The sequence below is a fragment of the Triticum dicoccoides genome, chromosome 4B (assembly GCF_002162155.2).
Source record: "Triticum dicoccoides isolate Atlit2015 ecotype Zavitan chromosome 4B, WEW_v2.0, whole genome shotgun sequence".
NCBI lineage: Eukaryota > Viridiplantae > Streptophyta > Magnoliopsida > Poales > Poaceae > Triticum > Triticum dicoccoides.
In genome coordinates, this window is record NC_041387.1 from 378,469,197 (window position 1) to 378,494,294 (window position 25,098).

The following is a 25,098-nucleotide window of genomic DNA, read 5'->3' on the forward strand; positions in this document are numbered from 1 at the left end:
TTTGGGCGACTCAGATGGGCATTTAACGCCCTTGTCCCCTGCCGTCAGGGTTAGGTAGGGTGCACTGTACAAGTAACTGTACCAACCACCTCACTTTTTACATTTGTACCCTTCTCTGCGTTGCCACCTGTCGGTGACCCCTTTAGCGTATAAAAGGAGGCCCATGCGCAACGTAGAAGAGGTTCGACTGGTTCGGAACCCAGAAAAACACTACTCTCTCTCTGGAGCAAGAACACAAGATAATCAAACAAGCAGCAGTAGGAGTGTTATCTCTTCGGAGAGCTCCGAAGCTAGGTAAATTGCTCGTGTGCTTCACCCCGATCTGCTCTTCGTGTGATCTCCGCCGCCCGCCGAACCGAAAGGGGCTCGGTCCGCCGGCCCCATAGGTGTTCGTGGATCAGTTTCCCCGACATCTTTGGCATGCCAGGTAGGGGGCGTCGAGATTGTGTGAACCTGATCCAGCGTTCACACGAGCTAGATCTTCATTCCCTTCATCAACATGCCACCGAAGAAGAAGACTTCGGCGGCAGCCGCTCCGTCCACGTCACTTCCGCCACCGTTGGAGCAAACGGGTGGTGGAATGGACGCCGGCGGAAGAATGGACGTCGACGAGGAAGCTTATGATGCTGCCAGGTCCAAGGACAAGGCTGCACAAACCTCGGCGACTGTACATGTTCCGCGCCACTCTCGGGAGGCGCAAGACCAACAGCGTCATGGCACTTGCAGTGCCATACGCATGATAGGCCAAGACCAGGCTGGTGGATCTCGGGGCACTCAAGACCAGCATGAACGCCAGCGTGCTGGCACGAGCGGGGCACGGTCGCCTGGACGGGATACTGCTCCTTCTAACATCTTTAGAAGTCCGAGCACGTCCCGCTCCTCGCATCGTCCGCCACTGCCACCCACCACTCCAGCAGAAGCTTTGGCGCGAGCCCAACTGCTCCTAGATTACCCTCCAACGTCGGACAAGATCGACGAATGGAGGGCCACCATTCAGAGTCTCATCGGCTACGCCAACGACGACACTCCATGGCGGCCGAGCGCGTCGCCGCCGCAGCAGGGTTGCCGGGCGCGAGCCGGTGGCGACGAAACGGGGGGAGGTGCAACTACCATGCAATCACCACCCCGAAAGCCAAGATCGCCGACTCGCCGGATCCACCTCGACAGCGACTCCACCGCATCGTCGGATCCACGAGCTCGTCGCGATCAGCGCCAAGTTCTTCATGATCGACAACAAGAAGACGCTCGAACTCGCATCGAGCGCCGAAGAGAAGCGCGACGTCAATCCGACAAGCGCGCTGGGCCCTCTGTTGACATGCATGCGCCAGGGGAACCAGGCGATCTGCCGTACGCGGTAGGTTGCCTTGCGTTCACTCGTGAGCTGCGGCAAGTCCAGTGGCCCAGCACGAAGAACTTCAAGCCAGACGTACCGGACAAGTACGACGACAAGACGCATCCGTTGGAGTTCCTCAGCATCTACACCATTGCGGTGCAGGCTGCCGGGGGACGGGATGACAAGATCCTTGCCAACTACTTCCCGCTGGTGCTCAAGCCCAACGTCAGATCCTGGCTCATGCACTTGCCGGACAACTCCATATCCTATTGGGCTGATCTGTGCCTTCAGTTTGTCGGCGCCTTCACAGGCGGACACAAGCCTCATGGCCAGGAGAGTGATCTTCATCTGCTCGCCCAGAAGGAAGGAGAGCCCCTGCGCAAGTACATTCAGAGATTTAGCAGTGTGCAGCACAACATCCCAGACGTCCACCCTGCCGTGGTGATCAGCGCGCTCCATCAGAACGTGCGAAACCACAGGATGCGGGAGGAAATGGCGATGTGCAAGATCAGGGACGTCAGTGAGTTATATGCACTGGCCGACAAGTGTGCACGTGCTGAGGAAGGGAGGAGACTCCCCGGAGAGAATGTAGGAGCGGGAGGATCTGACAGTGAAGATGCTGCCCCGGCAAGGAAAAACCGGCGGCAGAACAACAGGAAGAGGAAAGGCAAAGAGGTGCTAGTTGTTGAGCAGTCCGGCAACGGTGGTGGCGCCAAGAAAGCCAAAGCTGGTGACTCCGGCAAGGAGGTTGCCGCGGAGGTGGCGGTCGCCGACAAGCAGGACGGCACCAACAAGCAGTATTGCAAGATCCACCGCACCAAGGGCCATGATCTCCAGAGCTGCAAGAAAGTCGAGCAGCTTGTTGAGCAATAGAAAGCTGAATACGAGCGGCGCGACAAGGAGAAGGCCCAGGAATGTGCTGGGGGATCCGGCAAGAAACGTCCCGGCCGAGGAGGACGCCGCGTCAAGGCCAAGCAGCAGCAAGGAGACAGACCTCCTCGCGGCCGCGAGAAGGATGAAGATGACGACGACGATGAAGACATGGATGATGAGGAGACTGATGAGCAGGAGTTCCAGAAAGCCACAGAGGTCCTGTGCGTTGACGATGGTGCTTCTCTGCATACCTCGCACCGTCAGCTCAAGCAGTGGGTGCGGGAAGTTAATGCAGCAGAACCACCCGTCGAGTCACGCAAGCCTCTGAAATGGTCCAGCACGCCTATCATCTTTGATATTGAGGACCACCCTGATCGCATAACTGCGATCGGGTGCTTGCCGATGTTGGTTTCACCAACAATCCGCAACCTCAAGGTCACTAAGATGCTAGTTGACGGCGGGGCCGGCTTGAACCTGATCTCCTCCGCGGTGCTCCAGAAACTCCAGATCCCTGACAGCGAGCTCGAAGAGACTGGTACATTTCAAGGAATCAACCTGGGAAGGAGCAAGCCGAAGGGAAAGATCACGTTGCCGGTAACATTTGGCAGCGAGCTGAACTTCAGGACTGAGAGGGTCACGTTTGATGTTGCTGACTTTCCATTACCTTACAATGGAATCCTTGGCCGTCTGGCACTCGCCAAGTTCATGGCAGCCTCTCACTATGCGTACAACGTACTAAAAATGCCAGGCCCGATAAGTGTCATCTCTGTCCCTGGCGACAAGAAGGATGCTCTTATCTGTGCCGACAAGATCTACCGGGAAGCAGCAGCCGCAGCAGAACGCAAGACACTTGCCGCTGAAGCTCCCGGGGGGAAGAAGAAGACCATGTCCGGCAAGAGCTCTGATGCCCACTCCGGCAAGCGCACCTCTTCAGAGTGCTGCGCTACCATCGAGGATGCACCATCGAGCTCCACCGGCAAGTGTAAGAAGGCAATGGCAGCTCCACCTGAGACCAAGAAGGTGTCCGCCAAGGAGGACGGCACTGGTGGTACCTTCACCATCAGCACCACTCTTGACCCCAAATAGGAAAGCGTGCTCGTTGCTTTCCTGCGAGCGAATGTCGACGTGTTTGCGTGGCAACCGTATGATATCCCCGGTGTTCCCAGAAAGTAATTGAGCACCACCTTGCCGTCTGTCCTCATGCGCGGCCCGTCAAGCAGAAAGTCAGGAAACAGGCAGTGGAGCGCCAAGAATTCATCGCAGAAGAAATCAAGAAGTTGGAAGCAGCAGGCCTTGTCAGAGGAGTGCTCCATCCCACGTGGTTGGCCAATCCTGTTGTCATGCGCAAGGCTAACGGGAAATGGAGGCTTTCTATTGACTTCACTGATGTTAATAAAGCTTGTCCCAAAGACCCATTTCCCTTGCCGCGCATTGACCAGATTGTTGACTCCACAGCCGGATGTGATTTGCTTTCATTTCTTGATGCATACTCAGGATACCATCAGATCTTCATGGCAGAAGAGGATGAAGAGAAAACCGCATTTATCACCCCGTGTGGCACGTACTGCTTCGTACGGATGCCTTTCGGTTTGAAGAATGTTGGTTCAACATTCGCAAGGGTAGTCCACCACGCTTTTGAGCCGCAGATGCACAGAAATGTGGAAGCCTACATGGATGACATAGTGGTCAAAAGCAAGAGCAGGGCGACCCTGATTCAAGATTTAGACGAGACATTTGCAAATCTGCGCAAGATCAACCTCAAGCTTAACCCCGAGAAGTGCGTGTTTGGAGTCCCTTCCGGCAAGCATCTCGGGTTCTTCGTGTCTCAGCGGGGAATTGAAGCCAATCCCGACAAGATCAAGGCCATTGAGCAGATCGAAGCACCAAAGCGCATCAAGGATGTACGAAGGCTTGCCGGTTGCGTGGCTGCTCTCAGAAGGTTCATCTCTAGATCTGCTGAGCGCGCCCTGCCATTTTTCAAAATTTTGAAAAAGGCAGGTCCAATAAAATGGACTCCGGAGGCGGAGGCTGCGCTGCAGGACTTGAAGAGATACCTGTCCTCCACTCCAACACTTGTCGCACCTAAGACGCAAGAGAAGTTGCTGCTATATATAGCGGCAACCAATCAAGTGGTTAGTGCTGCGTTAGTGGCTGAGAGGGAGGCAGATGATGAGCCAGCAACCATGGTAGATGCATCCAGTGACAAGCAGGGGGCTTCGCCGACAAGCTCTGGTCCCGACAGAGATGGATCTATGCAGGAGCATGATAAGATGCAGAAGAGAATGGTGCAGCGTCCAGTTTACTTTGTCAGTTCCCTTCTACAAGGGGCTAGATCAAGGTACTCTGGTGTGCAGAAGTTGCTTTTCGGCCTCCTCATGGCCTCGAGAAAGCTGCGCCATTACTTCCAAGCACATGAGATCACAGTCGTCACTCGCTTTCCGCTGAAGAGGATACTGCAAAATCCAGAAGCGACAGGCAGGATTGTCGAGTGGGCGCTGGAACTGTCAAGCTTTGGCCTCAAGTTTGAGAGCGCTTCAACTATCCAAAGCAGAGCATTGGCAGAGTTCATAGCAGAATGGACGCCAACACCAGATGAAGAAATTCCAGAGACGAGCATCCCCGTCAAAGAGGTAAGCAAAGAGTGGCTGATGTACTTTGATGGTGCCTTCTCGCTGCAAGGCGCCGGTGCGGGCGTGCTGCTTGTCGCGCCCACCGGAGAGCACCTCAAGTACGTAGTCCAGATGCACTTTCCCAAGGAGCAAGCAACCAACAATACTGCAAAGTATGAAGGATTTCTTGCCGGTCTCAGAATCGCAGCAGACCTTGGGATCAAGAAGCTCATTGTCAGGGGTGAACAAGAACTACCAGAGTCCATTGATGGAAGCATATGTTGATGAAGTGAGGAAGCTAGAAGAGCACTTTGACGGCCTACAGATGGAGCATATCCCAAGAGCTCAGAATGACATTGCTGATGGCATGTCATAGTGCGGCGCACTAAAGTTACCTATGGAACCAGGGATCTTTGTTCACAAGTTGACTCAACCATCCGTAACACCATCAACTGGACAAAGCAAGAAGAGGAAGTTGGTTTCTGGTGACTACTTTCCGGCAGAGCTCCCCGAAGCCGCCGCCCAGAAAGTCCCCAAGATCAACACCAAGGATGCTGAGGGGCAGTCTGATCCGGCAAGCCTTATGGTTTGTTCCGTTGAAGCAGACGCTCCCGACAAGTTTTGCTCCGGCAAGCTTGCCGGGGAACATCAAGCTCCGGCAGGGCCGCAAGTCCTTGCCGTAGAAGCGGATGTTCCCGTAGCAGCAGATGTGCCTTTAGTCCTTGTTGTCGAGCCACAAGCTCCAGCATGGGCACAGCAGATTGTCCATTTCGTTCAGACAGGAGAACTTCCCGAAGAGCAAGAAGAAGCGGAAAAAGTAGCCCGGCAGTCAAGTATGTACCAGTTTGTCGATAGCATACTGTACAGAAGAAGACTCAACGGTGTGAAATTGAAGTGTATTTGCCGGGAAGATGGACAAAAGCTGTTGGTAGAGATACATGGAGGCATATGTGGCCACCACATTGGCGCAAGAGCACTTGCCGGCAAAGCTTTCCGGCAAGGTTTCTTTTGGCCGACAGCCCTCCAAGATGCAACTGCACAAGTAACCAAGTGTGAAGCGTGCCAGTTCCACTCCAAACAGATACACCAGCCAGCTCAAGCTCTCCAGACGATCCCTTTATCCTGGCCATTTTCGGTCTGGGGGCTCGATATCCACGGCCCTTTCCCCTGAGCTGTCGGGGGCTTTGAGTACTTGTACATCGCAATCGACAAGTTCACAAAGTGGCCGGAAGTGCAGCCAGTGAGGAAGGTGACAGCACAGTCAGCAGTCAATTTCTTCAGGTCAATTGTTTGCCGTTTCGGGATCCCTAACAGGATCATCACTGACAACGGCACGCAATTCACGAGCCGCACCTTCATGAAGTACGTCCAAGACCTTGGCGCCAAGGTCTGCTTTGCTTCTGTTGCTCATCCGAGAAGCAACGGTCAAGCAGAGAGGGCAAATGTTGAAGTGTTGCGCGGGCTCAAGACCAGAACTTTCGACAGGCTGCGCAAGTGCGGAAGAAACTGGATCGAGGAGCTGCCGGTGGTTCTTTGGTCGATCAGAACGACGCCAAATCGAGCCACTGGCCAGACGCCTTTCGCTCTAGTCTATGGAGCAGAGGCAGTTCTCCCCACGGAACTCGTATACGGATCACCTCGAGTGCTCGCTTATGATGAGCTTGAGCAAGAACAGCTGCGACAAGACGACGCGCTGCTCCTTGAGGAAGATTGTCTTCAAGCTGCCGTACGAGCTGCTTGATACCAGCAGGCTTTGCGCCGCTACCATAGCCGCAAAGTTAAGGCCGGAAGCTTCGAGGAAGGCGACCTTGTTCTTCGGTGCGTTCAGTCCGCCAAGAATTCCAACAAGTTGACGCCGAAGTGGGAAAGCCCTTATCGGGTGAAACGAGTCACAAGGCCCGGCGCTGTCCGCCTTGAGACCGAAGATGGCATTCTGGTGAGCAACTCCTGGAACATAGAACATCTTCGTAAGTTTTTCCCGTAGGGCGCGGTTTCCGGAACCCGTTCCGGCAACCACCTTTTGTACAAGTCTTGCTGCTGTTGCATATAATCCTTTGTGCAAAGCCGGGCGTAGATCCTGTGCATAAATAAAACCCCATGTGCTCCGCACAACTTGTCCATTTCATGCATTAGTTTCTTTCTTGTATGCGTTATCTGACACTTTGTGCAGCACCTACTTCCGGTAAGCAATAAAGAGCCAAATGGCTCCATATCTGACGTGTGGGGTCCACACGTCAGTGACACGGGGTAAACAGAGGGTTAGATTAACTTAATTAAAAGATTAGGGGGCACCGGGGCCCACATGTCAGCCTCAGGGGGTTAATTAGGTGGTGATTAGCTTAAGCTAATCACCTGATGGCGGGGTCCACCTGTCATGGACCCAGGGGAGGTCAACCCCCTGGTCAACTGCGGCTAACTCGCCGGCGGCTCGACGCCGGCGATGATAGGTGCGGCGGAGGGGCTCGGGTTTGAGCTAGGGACGACGGTTTCGAGCGAGGTTTGCGGCTATGGGTTGCTGGCGCTTGCGCGCATCCATTGGTAGCATCCGGAGGGTGAGACGTGGCCTGAGTCGAGCGCAGCGTCGACTTCGGCGGCGGCCGGAGTTCGGGATAGCGCGGGCGTGGGGCTGCAGCTCGCGTTCGAGCGAACGGAGAGCACAGGCGGTAGCTACGAGGCAGCAGGAGCACGTCGGAGCTACTACGCAAGGCGGAGGTGCTCGGGGGCACGGAGCTCGCCAGCCATGGCGGACGGCGGCTTCGGGCGCTCACGGGGCAGCGGCTACAGGGCACGCGCGAGAGAGAGAGGTGAGGGGAAAGGAAGAGGGGCTCACGGCGGACTCGCAGAGCAGACCAGTGTGCTCGGGGACGTCCTGCGTGCGGCGAATCGACGGCGGCGGTGGTCGGAGCCCAAGGTGGAAGACGACGGTGATGGCGACGTTCCAGGCCCTCCTGGCTTGCGTGGCTCATCGAGGATGTAGAAGACAACGTGGCGGAGCTTCTGGACTCTACGGAGGGGCGAGGGAAGGCCGGTGGCCGCGGCAACGGTGGACGGCGGCGATGAGCTCCGCTCGGGCTGCGCGCGAGAGAGAGAGCAGAGGAGGGGGGAAGGAACGAGAGAGAGTGAGAGGGTATGGGGGGGGCGTGGCGTCTCCCGGGGCATCCAGACGAGGAGGGGAGAGGGCAGGCAGGCAGGGAGGCTGGTGGCGTGGCGCCGCGGCGTGCGCGCGCGTCGGGCACGCGCCCATCCTCCTGTCGAGGACGAAGACGACAGAGGAGGGGCCAGTGGGCTGGGCCGGCGCTGGCTGCTGCTGGGCAGACTAGGGATGTGACAACTCGCCCCCACTTGAAAGAATCTCGTCCCGAGATTCAGGGGTCGACAGAAAGAAAGCGGGGTACTCCAGTCGAAGACGATCTTCTCACTCCCAAGTAGCTTCTCTCTCGGAATGATGAGACCACTGAACTTTGAGAAACTTGATGTTCTGACGTCGAGTGACACGCTCTGCTTGATCAAGAATGCGAACCGGGTACTCTCGATATGTGAGGTTATCTTGGAGATCAAGCGTTTCGTGGTCCACTTCGCGGATAGGATCCGAGAAGCATCGCCTGAGTTGAGAGACATGGAAGACATCATGGACTCGAGAAAGATGTGGGGGTAGTTCCAACTGGTAGGCAACCTCTCCTCGTTTAGCGAGAATGCGAAAGGGACCAATGTAACGAGGAGCCAACTTGCCCTTGATACCAAAACGATGGGTACCCTTCAAGGGAGTAACCCGAAGGTATGCTTTGTCGCCAACTTCATAAGTCATATCCTTATGATGACGATCATACTGGCTTTTTTGACGAGACTGGGCTGTTTTCAGATTCTCACGAATGATGCGAACTTGCTCTTCTGCCTCCTGGATCATGTCCGGTCCAAAGAATTGTCTTTCACCGGTTTTTGACCAGTTCAAAGGTGTTCGACATCTTCGTCCATAAAGAACCTCAAAAGGAGCTTTCTTGAGACTGGATTGATAGCTATTATTATAAGCAAACTCGGCAAAAGGAAGACATTTCTCCCAATCCATACCGAATGAGATAACGCAAGCTCTGAGCATGTCTTCGAGAATTTGATTGACCCGTTCCACCTGACCACTCTACTGAGGGTGGAAAGCGGTACTGAAGGAAAGATGGGTTCCCATGGCAGTTTGGAAACTCTCCCAGAAATGAGAAGTGAAAAGACTGCCACGGTCTGAATTGATCTCTAGTGGAACACCATGAAGTGACACTATTCAAGAAATGTATAAGTCAGCAAGCTGACTAGCAGTGATACTCTCTCGAACAGGAAGGAAGTGAGCCACTTTGGAAAGACGATCAACGACTACGAATATAGCGTTATTCCCTCTCTTGGTCCTGGGAAAGCCGGTGATGAAGTCCATACCAACTTTATCCCATTTCCATTCAGGAATAGCTAAAGACTGAAGGGTGCCAGCAGGCCTTTGATGCTCTGCCTTAACGCGACGACAAACGTCACATTTAGCAATGAACTCAGCGATTTCTCTCTTCATCCTAGTCCACCAGAACCTCTGGCGTAGGTCCTGATACATCTTAGTACTACCGGGATGAATCGTGAGAGGAGATTCATGTGCCTCCTTAAGAATCAATTGTCGTAGATGTTGATTCTTGGGAACCACCAAGCGATTCTCAAAGAAAACAACACCACGATCATCCATAGAGAAACATCCACCAACTCCCTTCTTAATGTTTCTCTTGATCCGAGAAATTCCTGTGTCTTGCTTTTGAGCAGCGACAATCCGATCTTCAAGATCAGGTTTCGCCACCAAGGTAGAAAGGAATCCGTGAGGAGCAATGTGAAGATTTAGCTTACAGAATTCCTCATGGAGAAGTGGTTGGCCTTGCTGCAACATGAGATTGTTGCAATAGGATTTACGGCTTAGAGCATCAGCCATGACATTGGCTTTGCCTGGGGTGTAGGTAATCCCTAGATCATAATCTGTGATCAACTCCAACCAACGTCTTTGCCTAAGGTTCAGATCCGGTTGGGTGAAGATATACTTGAGACTCTGGTGATCGGTGTAGATCTCGCAACGTTTACCAAGAAGGTAATGTCTCCAGGTCTTGAGTGCATAGACTACGGCTGCAAGCTCTAGATCATGTGTAGGATAATTCTCCTCATGTGGATGCAACTGTCGAGATGCATAGGCAATCACATGACGATCCTGCATAAGAATGCAACCTAGTCTCTGTCGTGAGGCGTCGCAGTAGATAATAAAGTCTTTAGTGAAATCCGGTGGCACAAGTATGGGAGCAGAAGTCAGGCGCCTTTTCAGTTCCTGAAAACTGTATTCACACTGTGGGGACCACTCAAACTTTTTATCTTTCTTGAGAAGTTCCGTGAGGGGTTTGGCTACTTTGGAGAAGTTTTCAACAAAGTGGCGACAATAGCTGGCTACACCAAGGAAACTCCTAACTTGTTTAACGGTTTCAGGTGGAGTCCAATCAAGAACGGCTTTAACTCTCTAGGGGTTGACAGCAATGCCCTTACCAGAGATTACGTGGCCTAGGTAGGTCACTTCTGGCAACCAAAATTCACACTTGGAGAACTTGGCATAAAGGCGGTGCTCTCTGAGTTTTTCTAATACAAGTCTAAGATGTTCGGCATGCTCTTCTTCATTCTTCGAGTAAATAAGAATATCATCGAGGTAAACCACGACGAACTTATCTAAGTACTCCATGAAGATCGAGTTCATCAAGCGGGAGAATGTAGCTGGAGCGTTGGTTAGACCAAAAGACATGACGGTGTACTCGTACTGACCATAACGAGTGACAAATGCCGTTTTGGGAATGTCCCCGTTTCTGATTTTGATTTGGTGGTAACCTAACCTAAAATCCATCTTGGAAAAGACTGAGGATCCAGCGAGCTGATCATACAGATCGTTGATCCTGGGGAGCGGATATTTGTTCTTTATCGTGACCAAATTAACGGGACGATAATCTACAACCATCCGGTCCGTACCATCCTTCTTCTTGACGAAGAGGACGGGGCAAGCCCAAGGAGAAGAACTGGGACGGATGAAACCCTTTTGCAAGGACTCATCAAGTTGTTTCTTAAGCTCGGCTAGTTCTAAGGGTGCCATCTTGTAGGGTCTCCTAGAGATTGGAGCAGTTCCTGGGATAAGATCTATGACGAACTCTACATCTCTGTCAGGCGGAACACCTGGCAGTTCCTCTGGAAAGACATCCGGAAAGTCACGGACTACCAGAATATCTTCAAAGTCTGGAAGAGGGATGGCATTAAGGGAATAGAGCTGACGCTTAGCAACTCTAGTGAAGACATTGACTATCTTGCCCGATGGATGTGTAAGCTGAACAGACCTGGTGAAACAATCAATCTTGGCATGATGAGCTCTCATCCAGTCCATACCCAAGATAATGTTAATATCCGAAGACTTGAGAGATATCAAGGAAGCAAGGAATACAAGTCTGTCAACATGGATTTCATTGCCATAACTTATCCTAGAAGTTTGCCATTTGGATCCAGGAGTTTGAATAAGTAGCGGGGAGGGCATATCACAAAATGCCATGTCGTGCAAGCGGGCATAGCTTTCAGAAATGAAGGAATGAGACGCTCTAGTATCGAACAGAACCGATGCTGGATGACAGTTAACAAGGAGTGTACCAAGAACGACATCTGGATCATCATGAGCGTCTTTAGCTGAGACGTGATGCACACGTCCATGTTTAATGGGAGCTGACTTGGAACTGATCATCTTGCGTAATGGCTTACCACGGCCAACAGACTTCTCGGGCTGAGGTGGAGCAACTCTGATCTGAGTGCAAATACGGGCAATGTGGCCTGGCTCTCCGCACTTGTAACAAATCTTGGAGGTAGGATGTGGACCCGCATTGGCAGGCGGTCCACCAATAGGCCTGGGTGGAGCATACTGCTGAACTGGATGAGGTGCCACATAAGATGGCCTTGTTACATATCCGGAAGGAAGAGCGGAGTTTGGAACCCAAATCCGGCGCCTCTGAGAGCTAGAACCGGAGGAAGATCCCAAATCACGGGTGTGCTTACGTGACTCCTCGTAAGTGAGCTGAGCTGTCTCTGCATTAATGGCTTTGTTCACAAGAGCTTGGAATGTATCACAATGATGAATGTGGAGATCACGACGCGACTTGGGATTGAGACCCTTCCGGAACCTAGCCTGCTTCTTGGCGTCCGTGGACACCTCTTCTGTGGCATAACGGGCAAGGTTCTCAAACTCTCTACTGTAAGCATCAACAGCCAACTTACCCTGGGTGAAACTACAGAACTCTTCTCTCTTGCGATCGATGAGGGCTTCAGGAATGTGATGCTCGCGAAAAGCCTCAACGAAATCCCTCCAGGTGGGAGTCTGGTCAGCTGGAAGCATAGCCTCATAGTTCTGCCACCAAAGACTAGCAGGACCTTCCAGGTGGTATGTGGCATAGGTGACCTTGTCATCTTCAGCTACGCTCGCGGAACGCAGCTTATGAGTGATGCTACGGAGCCAGTCATCTGCATCGAGTGGCTCGATGGAATGATGAAAGGTAGGTGGGTGCAAGCGAATGAAGTCATGAATGGTCGCAGACTTATTGGACTGATGTGCGGTGTTCTCCTCAATACGTGCCAACAAGTGGTTAGACTCACGCTTGTTCCTCTCCATCTCTAGCATGAACTCTGTTAACGAAGGTGGGTCGGGAGGATCCTCATCCCTACCATCTCCATGGTTCTGGCTACGAATAATAGAACTTGATGACATCCTGAGAAACGAAACCAGGAACGGAGTCAGCATCAACTATAGACTGTAGAATGTAGGACAAGGAATTAGTATCTCTCGAACTCCTAGGGAAATTCCGGCAGCATAACGGCAGTAAAATGCTCAGAATGAGACATCCTACTAAAAATGGGGTGGTAACATACTCATCAGCATTACTCAAGGTTCTGAGATCATACTAAACAGACTACACCGGAAATACTCAAAACTGGGGTATGACTCTGATCAACCAATCCTATGGGACTACGGAGTAGTAACACATGATCCTGATAGACGGGAGAGAAAGCCTAGTTCCTTAACCCCGTAGGAAAGATAGGACGACTCAGATCAGAAGGCCATGAGGTAAAGGAGTAAAAGGAGCCTTACGTTCCTTCCCACAATCAATTCCCTTACATAACTAAAGAATTTCTAGACTCAACTTCGACCAGTTGGCTTGGTAATCCTACAGGCAGTCAGGCTCTGATACCAAGGCTGTCAGGACCCCGACTCAATGCCACATCGATCTAGCATGTAACACCTCATATCACTTTGCGGCCTCACGCACGGTATCCCCACGGGTGTCGCCTTACCTTTGCCCGGGACCGTTTGCGTCTTTTGGCACACGTATATGACAGTGTGGCTAGCATCCATATGATAAGGAGCCTGGGCTGACATGGCTAGTCGTAAACCCAAAGTGGCACTAACTTACAGGGACAGGCATCCATGACCCAGCATCGAATGCGTCGGTCATCAGCGAGTGAATCCAGGCTATAGCACTGGGCTAACAGGACTTCGGTGAACCGGGCTGTAGCGGGCTAACAGGACTCCGGTATTCATCGCGTGACATTTCCCCGAAGGGACAGACACAGGAACAAAGAAGGACACATGCCGGCCAGCCTAAGTGTTCCGGAGCAGTAGCAAGCTACCAGGGCTCAGAGGAAAACACTAGGAGACATTTCCCGGTAAGAGAGACTACTAAGGATAAACAACTAGATAGTCAGATCCCACACATAGCAATACACATTACACGTACGCATAACATGCAAGTATGTGCTGTACAACATGGCATCACAGCATAACTCAACAACTCATATAGATAAGGCTCAAAGAGCCATCATAGCATTTATTACAAACAGGGGTCACATGACCCAACATTCAGAGCAATCAAGTAACAAACGGAAGCATTACATGTCTGAGTACAGACATCTATAAATGAAAAAGGCTGAAAGCCTGACTATCTACAACGTCCGATCAAGATCGTAGCTAAGGTACGAGCTACTTGTCGAAGTTCATGAGAACACTAGTAAGACCGAAGTCTCTGCTGCAAAAACATAAATAAAGCAACATGAGTACAAAGGTACTCAGCAAGACTTACATCAGATCCTATCATACATGCATTTGTATCAATAAGGTAATGTGGGGTTTAGTTGCAGCAAGCCAGCTTTGACTCTGTGGCTAACCTGTTCTACGACTACCAGAACTTCCTTGAGGTGATATGACGCACACGAGTCCACTAATCACCACACAATACACTACTATGGATTCATCCCCGTCTCCCTACGAGAAGGCCATCCATAGCACTCACACTTGTCTTGAGCATTTTATAGTATCCACTTCAAGTTGTCTATGTACCATGTAAGCATCCAAGAAGTCCATAACCGCGGACCCGGCTATTCAAATAGATCATGTTAACCTGCAGGGGTGTACTTCTTCACACACGCTCTCGCCACTTACTGCCATGTACACGTCATGTATCTCGGCAACCTTCAAGCGGAAGCCTGGCGAGGGTGTCGGCCACGACCTGACTAACCACACAAGACTCTAGTCCAGGTTTATCGCCTATTCGGGTTCCATCCGCAAGGAGATCCGGCCGGGGTTTCACTCACGGCCCCAAATGATGTGTGCAGGGTTCCCAAGCCCACCTCGCCGAATGGATCTACGCTTGGTACACCGTGGCACTTGTGCCTAGTCTGTCCCAAGCCCACCTGGCCGGGTGCCACTTGGTAGACTACTAACACTACCTAGAAACACCAGAAACTAGTTGCGACTCCTGGACAGAGATCAAGTTGGTTAATAAGTCGAGAGGGCTTGGAGCGCCCGGAGCCAAATGTGTGGTAGTATCGAGTCATTGGACAACATACATAGAACTCAGTGCTTACGGACGGTTCCAGTGAGACAACCCACCATGTACTCCTACATGGCCTCTCACCGTTACCTTTACCAAATCGTGTTCACACATCTAACTCTCAGCACCAGAACATATCGTAACACTCCAATTCATTCCCAATGAATCAGACCTGACACAACTCTAAGCAATAGCAGGCATAGCATGGTAGGAACACAACAATGGCTTCAATCAACTCCTACACATGCTAGTGGGTTTCAACTATTTACTGTGGCAATGACAGGTCATGCAGAGGAATGGGTTCAACTACCGCAACACAAAGTAGCAGATGAATCGTTGTTGTCCTAATGCAATAACAAAGAGCAGGAGCGAGAGAGTAGGATTATATCGGAATGAACAAGGGGGTTTGCTTGCTTGGTAAATCAACAAGGGAGGCACTACTTCACAGACAGGTACTCGGGAACGGTCTCCGGAGCAGGACCTATCGAGAAGGAACAGTGTCGACAATCAATACACAAACATATGCAACAACATGATGCATGAACATGACATGTAGATGTGATGTTGTTTGAGCTAATGCAACTAGCATCCATTTGATTGAAATCCATTTGAACCAAAGGTTCAAATGCATCTCCAAATTAAGCCCTTATATAAGCCATTTTAGTGTTTCACTTATACAGTAGGTATAAGTTGGTTTGTCATGCATGAAACTAGTACAGATGGATAGATTGCATTTTTCTGATAATTTTTCATATATAAATTATTTCAATCTGAGCTACGGTTGAATTTCTAAGAATTTTTGAAGTTTTGCTAATTTTTGGAATTTCCTGATTTAAATTTAAAGCAGAAAATAAATAATTGTGTCAGCATGACGTCATGCCTGTGTCAGCAGGTCAACGGTGATGACCAGGTCAAATCTGACGTGTGGGGTCCACACGTCAGTGACACGGGGTAAACAGAGGGTTAGATTAACTTAATTAAAAGATTAGGGGGCACTGGGGCCCACATGTCAGCCTCAGGGGGTTAATTAGGTGGTGATTAGCTTAAGCTACTCACCTGATGGCGGGGTCCACCTGTCATGGTCCCAGGGGAGGTCAACCCCCTGGTCAACTGCGGCTAACTCGCCGGCGGCTCGACGCCGGCGACGATAGGTGCGGCGGAGGGGCTCGGGTTTGAGCTACGGACGACGGTTTCGAGCGAGGTTTGCGGCTATGGGTTGCTGGCACTTGCGTGCATCCATTGGTAGCATCGGGAGGGTGAGACGTGGCCTGAGTCGAGCGCAGCGTCGATTTCGGCGGCGGCCGGAGTTCGGGATAGCGCGAGCGTGGGGCTGCAGCTCGCGTTCGAGCGAACGGAGAGCACAGGCGGTAGCTACGAGGCAGCAGGAGCACATCGGAGCTACTATGCGAGGCGGAGGTGCTCGGGGGCACGGAGCTCGCCGGCCATGGTGGACGGCGGCTTCAGGCGCTCACGGGGCAGCGGCTACAGGGCACGCGAGAGAGAGAGAGAGAGGTGAGGGGAAAGGAAGAGGGGCTCATGGCGGACTCGCAGAGCAAACCAGTGTGCTCGGGGACGTCCTGCGTGCGGTGAATCGACGGCGGCGGTGGTCGGAGCCCGAGGTGGAAGACGACGGCGATGGCGACGTTCCAGGCCCTCCCGGCTTGCGTGGCTCATCGAGGATGAAGAAGACAACGTGGCAGAGCTTCTGGACTCTACGGAGGGGCGAGGGAAGGCCGGTGGCCGCGGCAACGGTGGACGGCGGCGATGAGCTCCGCTCGGGCTGCGCGCGAGAGAGAGAGCAGAGGAGGGGGGAAGGAACGAGAGAGTGTGAGAGGGTACGCGGGAGCGTGGCGTCTCCCGGGGCATCCAGACGAGGAGGGGAGAGGGCAGGCAGGCAGGGAGGCTGGTGGCGTGGCGCGGCGGCGTGCGCGCGCGTCGGGCACGCGCCCATCCTCCTGTCGAGGACGAAGACGACAGAGGAGGGGCCAGTGGGCTGGGCCGGCGCTGGCTACTGCTGGGCAGACTAGGGATGTGACAACTCGCCCTCACTTGAAAGAATCTCGTCCCGAGATTCAGGGGTCGACGGAAAGAAAGCGGGGTACTCCAGTCGAAGACGATCTTCTCGCTCCCAAGTAGCTTCTCTCTCGGAATGATGAGACCACTGAACTTTGAGAAACTTGATGTTCTGACGTCGAGTGACACGCTCTGCTTGATCAAGAATGCGAACCGGGTACTCTCGATATGTGAGATTATCTTGGAGATCAAGCGTTTCGTGGTCCACTTCGCGGATAGGATCCGAGAAGCATCGCCTGAGTTGAGAGACGTGGAAGACATCATGGACTCGAGAAAGATGTGGGGGTAGTTCCAACTGGTAGGCAACCTCTCCTCGTTTAGCGAGAATGCGAAAGGGACCAATGTAACGAGGAGCCAACTTGCCCTTGATACCGAAATGATGGGTACCCTTGAAGGGAGTAACCCGAAGGTAAGCTTTGTCGCCAACTTCATAAGTCATATCCTTATGATGACGATCACACTGGCTTTTTTGACGAGACTGGGCTGTTTTCATATTCTCACGAATGATGCGAACTTGCTCTTCTGCCTCCTGGATCATGTCCGGTCCAAAGAATTGTCTTTCACCGGTTTCTGACCAGTTCAAAGGTGTTCGACATCTTCGTCCATAGAGAACCTCAAAAGGAGCTTTCTTGAGACTGGATTGATAGCTATTATTATAAGCAAACTCGGCAAAAGGAAGACATTTCTCCCAATCCATACCGAATGAGATAACGCAAGCTCTGAGCATGTCTTCGAGAATTTGATTGACCCGTTCCACCTGACCACTCTACTGAGGGTGGAAAGCGGTACTGAAGGAAAGATGGATTCCCATGGCAGTTTGGAAACTCTCCCAGAAATGAGAAGTGAAAAGACTGCCACGGTCTGAATTGATCTCTAGTGGAACACCATGAAGTGACACTATTCGAGAGATGTATAAGTCAGCAAGCTGACTAGCAGTGATACTCTCTCGAACAGGAAGGAAGTGAGCCACTTTGGAAAGACGATCAACGACTACAAAGATAGCGTTATTCCCTCTCTTGGTCCTGGGAAACCGGTGATGAAGTCCATACCAACTTTATCCCATTTCCATTCAGGAATAGCTAAAGGCTGAAGGGTGCCAGCAGGCCTTTGATGCTCTACCTTAACGCGACGACAAACGTCACATTTAGCAATGAACTCAGCGATTTCTCTCTTCATCCTAGTCCACCAGAACCTCTGGCGTAGGTCCTGATACATCTTAGTACTACCGGGATGAATCGTGAGAGGAGAATCATGCGCCTCCTTAAGAATCAATTGTCGTAGATGTTGATTCTTGGGAACCACCAAGCGATTCTCAAAGAAAACAACACCACGATCATCCATAGAGAAACATCCACCAACTCCCTTCTTAATGTTTCTCTTGATCCGAGAAATTCCTGTGTCTTGCTTTTCAGCAGCGACAATCCGATCTTCAAGATCAGGTTTCGCCACCAAGGTAGAAAGGAATCCGTGAGGAGCAATGTGAAGATTTAGCTTACAGAATTCCTCATGCAGAAGTGGTTGGCCTTGCTGCAACATGAGATTGTTGCAATAGGATTTACGGCTTAGAGCATCAGCCATGACATTGGCTTTGCCTGGGGTGTAGGTAATCCCTAGATTATAATCTGTGATCAACTCCAACCAATGTCTTTGCCTAAGGTTCAGATCCGGTTGGGTGAAGATATACTTGAGACTCTGGTGATCGGTGTAGATCTCGCAACGTTTACCAAGAAGGTAATGTCGCCAGGTCTTGAGTGCATAGACTACGGCTGCAAGCTCTAGATCATGTGTAGGATAATTCTCCTCATGTGGATGCAACTGTCGAGATGCATAGGCAATCACATGACGATCCTGCATAAGAATGCAACCTAGTCCCTGTCGTGAGGCGTCGCAGTAGATAATAAAGTCTTTAGTGAAATCCGGTGGCACAAGTATGGGAGCAGAAGTCAGGCGCCTTTTCAGTTCCTGAAAACTGTATTCACACTGTGGGGACCACTCAAACTTTTTATCTTTCTTGAGAAGTTCCGTGAGGGGTTTGGCTACTTTGGAGAAGTTTTCAACAAAGCGGCGACAATAGCTGGCTAGACCAAGGAAACTCCTAACTTGTTTAACGGTTTCAGGTGGAGTCCAATCAAGAACGGCTTTAACTCTCTCGGGGTTGACAGCAATGCCCTTACCAGAGATTACGTGGCCTAGGTAGGTCACTTCTGGCAGCCAAAATTCACACTTGGAGAACTTGGCATAAAGGCGGTGCTCTCTGAGTTTTTCTTATACAAGTCTAAGATGTTCGGCATGCTCTTCTTCGTTCTTCGAGTAAATAAGAATATCATCGAGGTAAACCACGACGAACTTATCTAAGTACTCCATGAAGATCGAGTTCATCAAGCGGGAGAATGTAGCTGGAGCGTTGGTTAGACCAAAAGACATGACGGTGTACTCGTACTGACCATAACGAGTGACAAATGCCGTTTTGGGAATGTCCCCGTTTCTGATTTTGATTTTGTGGTAACCTAACCTCAAATCCATCTTGGAAAAGACTGAGGATCCAGCGAGCTGATCATACAGATCGTTGATCCTGGGGAGCGGATATTTGTTCTTTATCGTGACCAAATTAACGGGACGATAATCTACAACCATCCGGTCCGTACCATCCTTCTTCTTGACGAAGAGGACGGGGCAAGCCCAAGGAGAAGAACTGGGACGGATGAAACCCTTTTGCAAGGACTCATCAAGTTGTTTCTTAAGCTCGGCTAGTTCTAAGGGTGCCATCTTGTAGGGTCTCCTAGAGATTGGAGCAGTTCCTGGGATAAGATCTATGACGAACTCTACATCTCTGTCAGGCGGAACACCTGGCAGTTCCTCTGGAAAGACATCCGGAAAGTCACGGACTACCGGAATATCTTCAAAGTCTGGAAGAGGGCTGGCATTAAGAGAATAGAGCTGACGCTTAGCAACTCTAGTGAAGACATTGACTATCTTGCCCGATGGATGTGTAAGCTGAACAGACCTGGTGAAACAATCAATCATGGCATGATGAGCTGTCATCCAGTCCATACCCAAGATAATGTTAATATCCGAAGACTTGAGAGATATCAAGGAAGCAAGGAATACAAGTCTATCAACATGGATTTCATTGCCATAACTTATCCTAGAAGTTTGCCATTTGGATCCAGGAGTTTGAATAAGTAGCGGGGAGGGCATATCACAAAATGACATGTCGTGCAAGCGGGCATAGCTTTCAGAAATGAAGGAATGAGATGCTCCAGTATCGAATAGAACCAATGCTGGATGACAGTTAACAAGGAGTGTACCAAGAACGACATCTGGATCATCATGAGCGTCTTTAGCTGAGACGTGATGCACACGTCCATGTTTAATGGGAGCTGACTTGGCACTGATCATCTTGCGTAATGGCTTACCACGGCCAACAGACTTCTCGGGCTGAGGTGGAGCAACTCTGATCTGAGTGCAAATACGGGCAATGTGGCCTGGCTCTCCGCACTTGTAACAAATCTTGGAGGTAGGATGTGGACCCGCATTGGCAGGCGGTCCACCAATAGGCCTGGGTGGAGCATACTGCTGAACTGGATGAGGTGCCACATAAGATGGCCTCGTTACATATCCAGAAGGAAGAGCGGAGTTTGGAACCCAAATCCGGCGCCTCTGAGAGCTAGAACCGGAGGAAGATCCCAAATCACGGGTGTGCTTACGTGACTCCTCGTAAGTGAGCTGAGCTATCTCTGCATTAATGGCTTTGTTCACAAGAGCTTGGAATGTATCACAATGATGAAGATGGAGATCACGACGCAACTTGGGATTGAGACCCTTCCGGAACCTAGCCTGCTTCTTGGCGTCCGTGGACACCTCTTCTGTGGCATAACGGGCGAGGTTCTCAAACTCTCTACTGTAAGCATCAACAGCCAACTTACCCTCGGTGAAACTACAGAACTCTTCTCTCTTGCGATCGATGAGGGCTTCAGGAATGTGATGCTCGCGAAAAGCCTCAACGAAATCCCTCCAGGTGGGAGTCTGGTCAGCTGGAAGCATAGCCTCATAGTTCTGCCACCAAAGACTAGCAGGACCTTCCAGGTGGTATGTGGCATAGGTGACCTTGTCATCTTCAGCTGCCCTCACGGAACGCAGCTTATGAGTGATGCTACGGAGCCAGTCATCTGCATCGAGTGGCTCGATGGAATGATGAAAGGTAGGTGGGTGCAAGCGAATGAAGTCATGAATGGTCGCAGACTTATTGGACTGATGTGCGGTGTTCTCCTCGATACGTGCCAACAAGTGGTTAGACTCACGCTTGTTCCTCTCCATCTCTAGCATGAACTCTGTCAACGAAGGTGGGTCGGGAGGATCCTCATCCCTACCATCTCCATGGTTCTGGCTACGAACAATAGAACTTGATGACATCCTGAGAAACGAAACCAGGGACGGAGTCAGCATCAACTATAGACTGTAGAATGTAGGACAAGGAATTAGTATCTCTCGGACTCCTAGGGAAATTCCGGCAGCATAACGGCAGTAAAATGCTCAGAATGAGACATCCTACTAAAAATGGGGTGGTAACATACTCATCAGCATTACTCAAGGTTCTGAGATCATACTAAACAGACTACACCGGAAATACTCAAAACTGGGGTATGACTCTGATCAACCAATCCTATGGGACTACGGAGTAGTAACACGTGATCCTGATAGACGGGAGAGAAAGCCTAGTTCCTTAACCCCGTAGGAAAGATAGGATGACTCAGATCAGAAGGCCATGAGGTAAAGGAGTAAAAGGAGCCTTACGTTCCTTCCCACAATCAATTCCCTTACATAAGTAAAGAATTTCTAGACTCAACTTCGACCAGTTGGCTTGGTAATCCTACAGGCAGTCAGGCTCTGATACCAAGGCTGTCAGGACCCCGACTCAATGCCACATCGATCTAGCATGTAACACCTCATATCACTTTGTGGCCTCACGCACGGTATCCCCACGGGTGTCGCCTTACCTTTGCCCGGGACCGTTTGCGTCTTTTGGCACACGTATATGACAATGTCGCTAGCATCCATATGATAAGGAGCCTGGGCTGACATGGCTAGTCATAAACCCAAAGTGGCACTAACTTACAGGGACAGGCATCCATGACCCAGCATCGAATGTGTCGGTCATCAGCGAGTGAATCCAGGCTGTAGCACTGGGCTAACAGGACTCCGGTGAACCGGGCTGTAGCGGGCTAACAGGACTCCGGTATTCATCGCTTGACATTTCCCCGAAGGGACAGACACAAGAACGAAGAAGGACACATGCCGGCCAGCCTAAGTGTTCCGGAGCAGTAGCAAGCTACGAGGGCTCAGAGGAAAACACTAGGAGACATTTCCCGGTAAGAGAGACTACTAAGGATAAACAACTAGATAGTCAGATCCCACACATAGCAATACACATTACACGTACGCATAACATGCAAGTATGTACTGTACAACATGGCATCACAGCATAACTCAACAACTCATATAGATAAGGCTCAAAGAGCCATCATAGCATTTATTACAAACAGGGGTCACATGACCCAACATTCAGAGCAATCAAGCAACAAACGGAAGCATTACATGTCTGAGTACAGAAATCTATAAATGAAAAAGGCTGAAAGCCTGACTATCTACAACGTCCGATCAAGATCGTAGCTGAGGTACCAGCTACTTGTCGAAGTTCATGAGAACACTAGTAAGACCGAAGTCTCTGCTGCAAAAACATAAATAAAGCAACATGAGTACAAAGGTACTCAGCAAGACTTACATCAGATCCTATCATACATGCATTTGTATCAATAAGGTAATGTGGGGTTTAGTTGTAGCAAGCCAGCTTTGACTCTGTGGCTAACCTGTTCTACGACTACCAGAACTTCTTTGAGGTGATATGGCGCACACGAGTCCACTAATCACCACACAATACACTACTATGGATTCATCCCCGTCTCCCTACGAGAAGGCCATCCATAGCACTCACACTTGTCTTGAGCATTTTATAGTATCCACTTCAAGTTGTCTATATACCATGTAAGCATCCAAGAAGTCCATAACCGCGGACCCGGCTATTCGAATAGATCATGTTAACCCTACAGGGGTATACTTCTTCACACACGCTCTCGCCACTTACCGCCATGTACACGTCATGTATCTCAGCAACCTTCAAGCGGAAGCCTGGCGAGGGTGTCGGCCACGACCTGACTAACCACACAAGACTCTAGTCCAGGTTTATCGCCTATTCGGGTTCCATCCGCAAGGAGATCCGGCCGGGGTTTCACTCACGGCCCCAAATGATGTGTGCAGGGTTCCCAAGCCCACCTTGCCGAATGGATCTACGCTTGGTACACCGTGCCACTTGTGCCTAGTCTGTCCCAAGCCCACCTGGCCGGGTGCCACTTGGTAGACTACTAACACTACCTACAAACACCAGAAACTAGTTGCGACTCCTGGACAGAGATCAAGTTGGTTAATAAGTCGAGAGGGCTTGGAGCGCCCGGAGCCCAATGTGTGGTAGTATTGAGTCATTGGACAACATACATAGAACTCAGTGCTTACGGACGTTCCAGTGAGACAACCCACCATGTACTCCTACATGGCCTCTCACCGTTACCTTTACCAAATCGTGTTCACACACCTAACTCTCAGCACCAGAACATATCGTAACACTCCAATTCATTCCCAATGAATCAGACCTGACACAACTCTAAGAAATAGCAGGCATAGCATGGTAGGAACACAACAATGGCTTCAATCAACTCCTACACATGCTAGTGGGTTTCAACTATTTACTGTGGCAATGACAGCTCATGCAGAGGAATGGGTTCAACTACCGCAGCACAAAGTAGCAGATGAATCGTTGTTGTCCTAATGCAATAACAAAGAGCAGGAGCGAGAGAGTAGGATTATATCGGAATGAACAAGGGGGTTTGCTTGCCTGGTAAATCAACAAGGGAGGCACTGCTTCACAGACAGGTACTTGGGAACGGTCTCCGGAGCAGGACCTATCGAGAAGGAACAGTGTCGACAATCAATACACAAACATATGCAACAACATGATGCATGAACATGGCATGTAGATGTGATGATGTTTGAGCTAATGCAACTAGCATCCATTTGGTTGAAATCCATTTGAACCAAAGGTTCAAATGCATCTCCAAATTAAGCCCTTATATAAGCCATTTTAGTGTTTCACTTATATAGTAGGTATAAGTTGGTTTTTCATGCATGAAACTAGTACAGATGGATAGATTGCATTTTTCTGATAATTTTTCATATATAAATTATTTCAATCTGAGCTACGGTTGAATTTCTAAGAATTTTTGAAGTTTTGCTAATTTCTGGAATTTCCTGATTTAAATTTAAACCAGAAAATAAATAATTGCGTCAGCATGACGTCATGCCTGTGTCAGCTGGTCAACGGTGATGACCAGGTCAAATCTGACGTGTGGGGTCCACACGTCAGTGACACGGGGTAAACAGAGGGTTAGATTAACTTAATTAAAAGATTAGGGGGCACCGGGGCCCACATGTCAGCCTCAGGGGGTTAATTAGGTGGTGATTAGCTTAAGCTAATCACCTGATGGCGGGGTCCACCTGTCATGGACTCAGGGGAGGTCAACCCCCTGGTCAACTGCGGCTAACTCGCCGGCGGCTCGACGCCGGCGACGATAGGTTTCGAGCGAGGTTTGCGGCTATGGGTTGCTGGCGCTTGCGCGCATCCATTGGTAGCATCGGGAGGGTGAGACGTGGCCTGAGTCGAGCGCAGCGTCGACTTCGGCGGCGGCCGGAGTTTGGGATAGCGCGGGCGTGGGGCTGCAGCTCGCTTTCGAGCGAACAGAGAGCACAGGTGGTAGCTATGAGGCAGCAGGAGCACGTCGGAGCTACTACGCGAGGCAGAGCTGCTCGGGGGCACGATGCTCGTCGGCCATGGCGGACGGCGGCTTCGGGTGCTCACGGGGCAGCGGCTATAGGGCACGCGCGAGAGAGAGAGGTGAGGGGAAAGGAAGAGGGGCTCACGGCGGACTCGCAGAGCAGACCAGTGTGCTCGGGGACGTCCTGCGTGCGGCGAATCGACGGCGGTGGTGGTCGGAGCCCGAGGTGGAAGACGACGGCGATGGCGACGTTCCAGGCCCTCCCGGCTTGCGTGGCTCATCGAGGATGAAGAAGACAACGTGGTGGAGCTTCTGGACTCTACGGAGGGGCGAGGGAAGGCCGGTGGCCGCGGCAACGGTGGACGGCGGCGACGAGCTCCGCTCGGGCTGCGCGCGGGAGAGAGAGCAGAGGAGGGGGGAAGGAACGA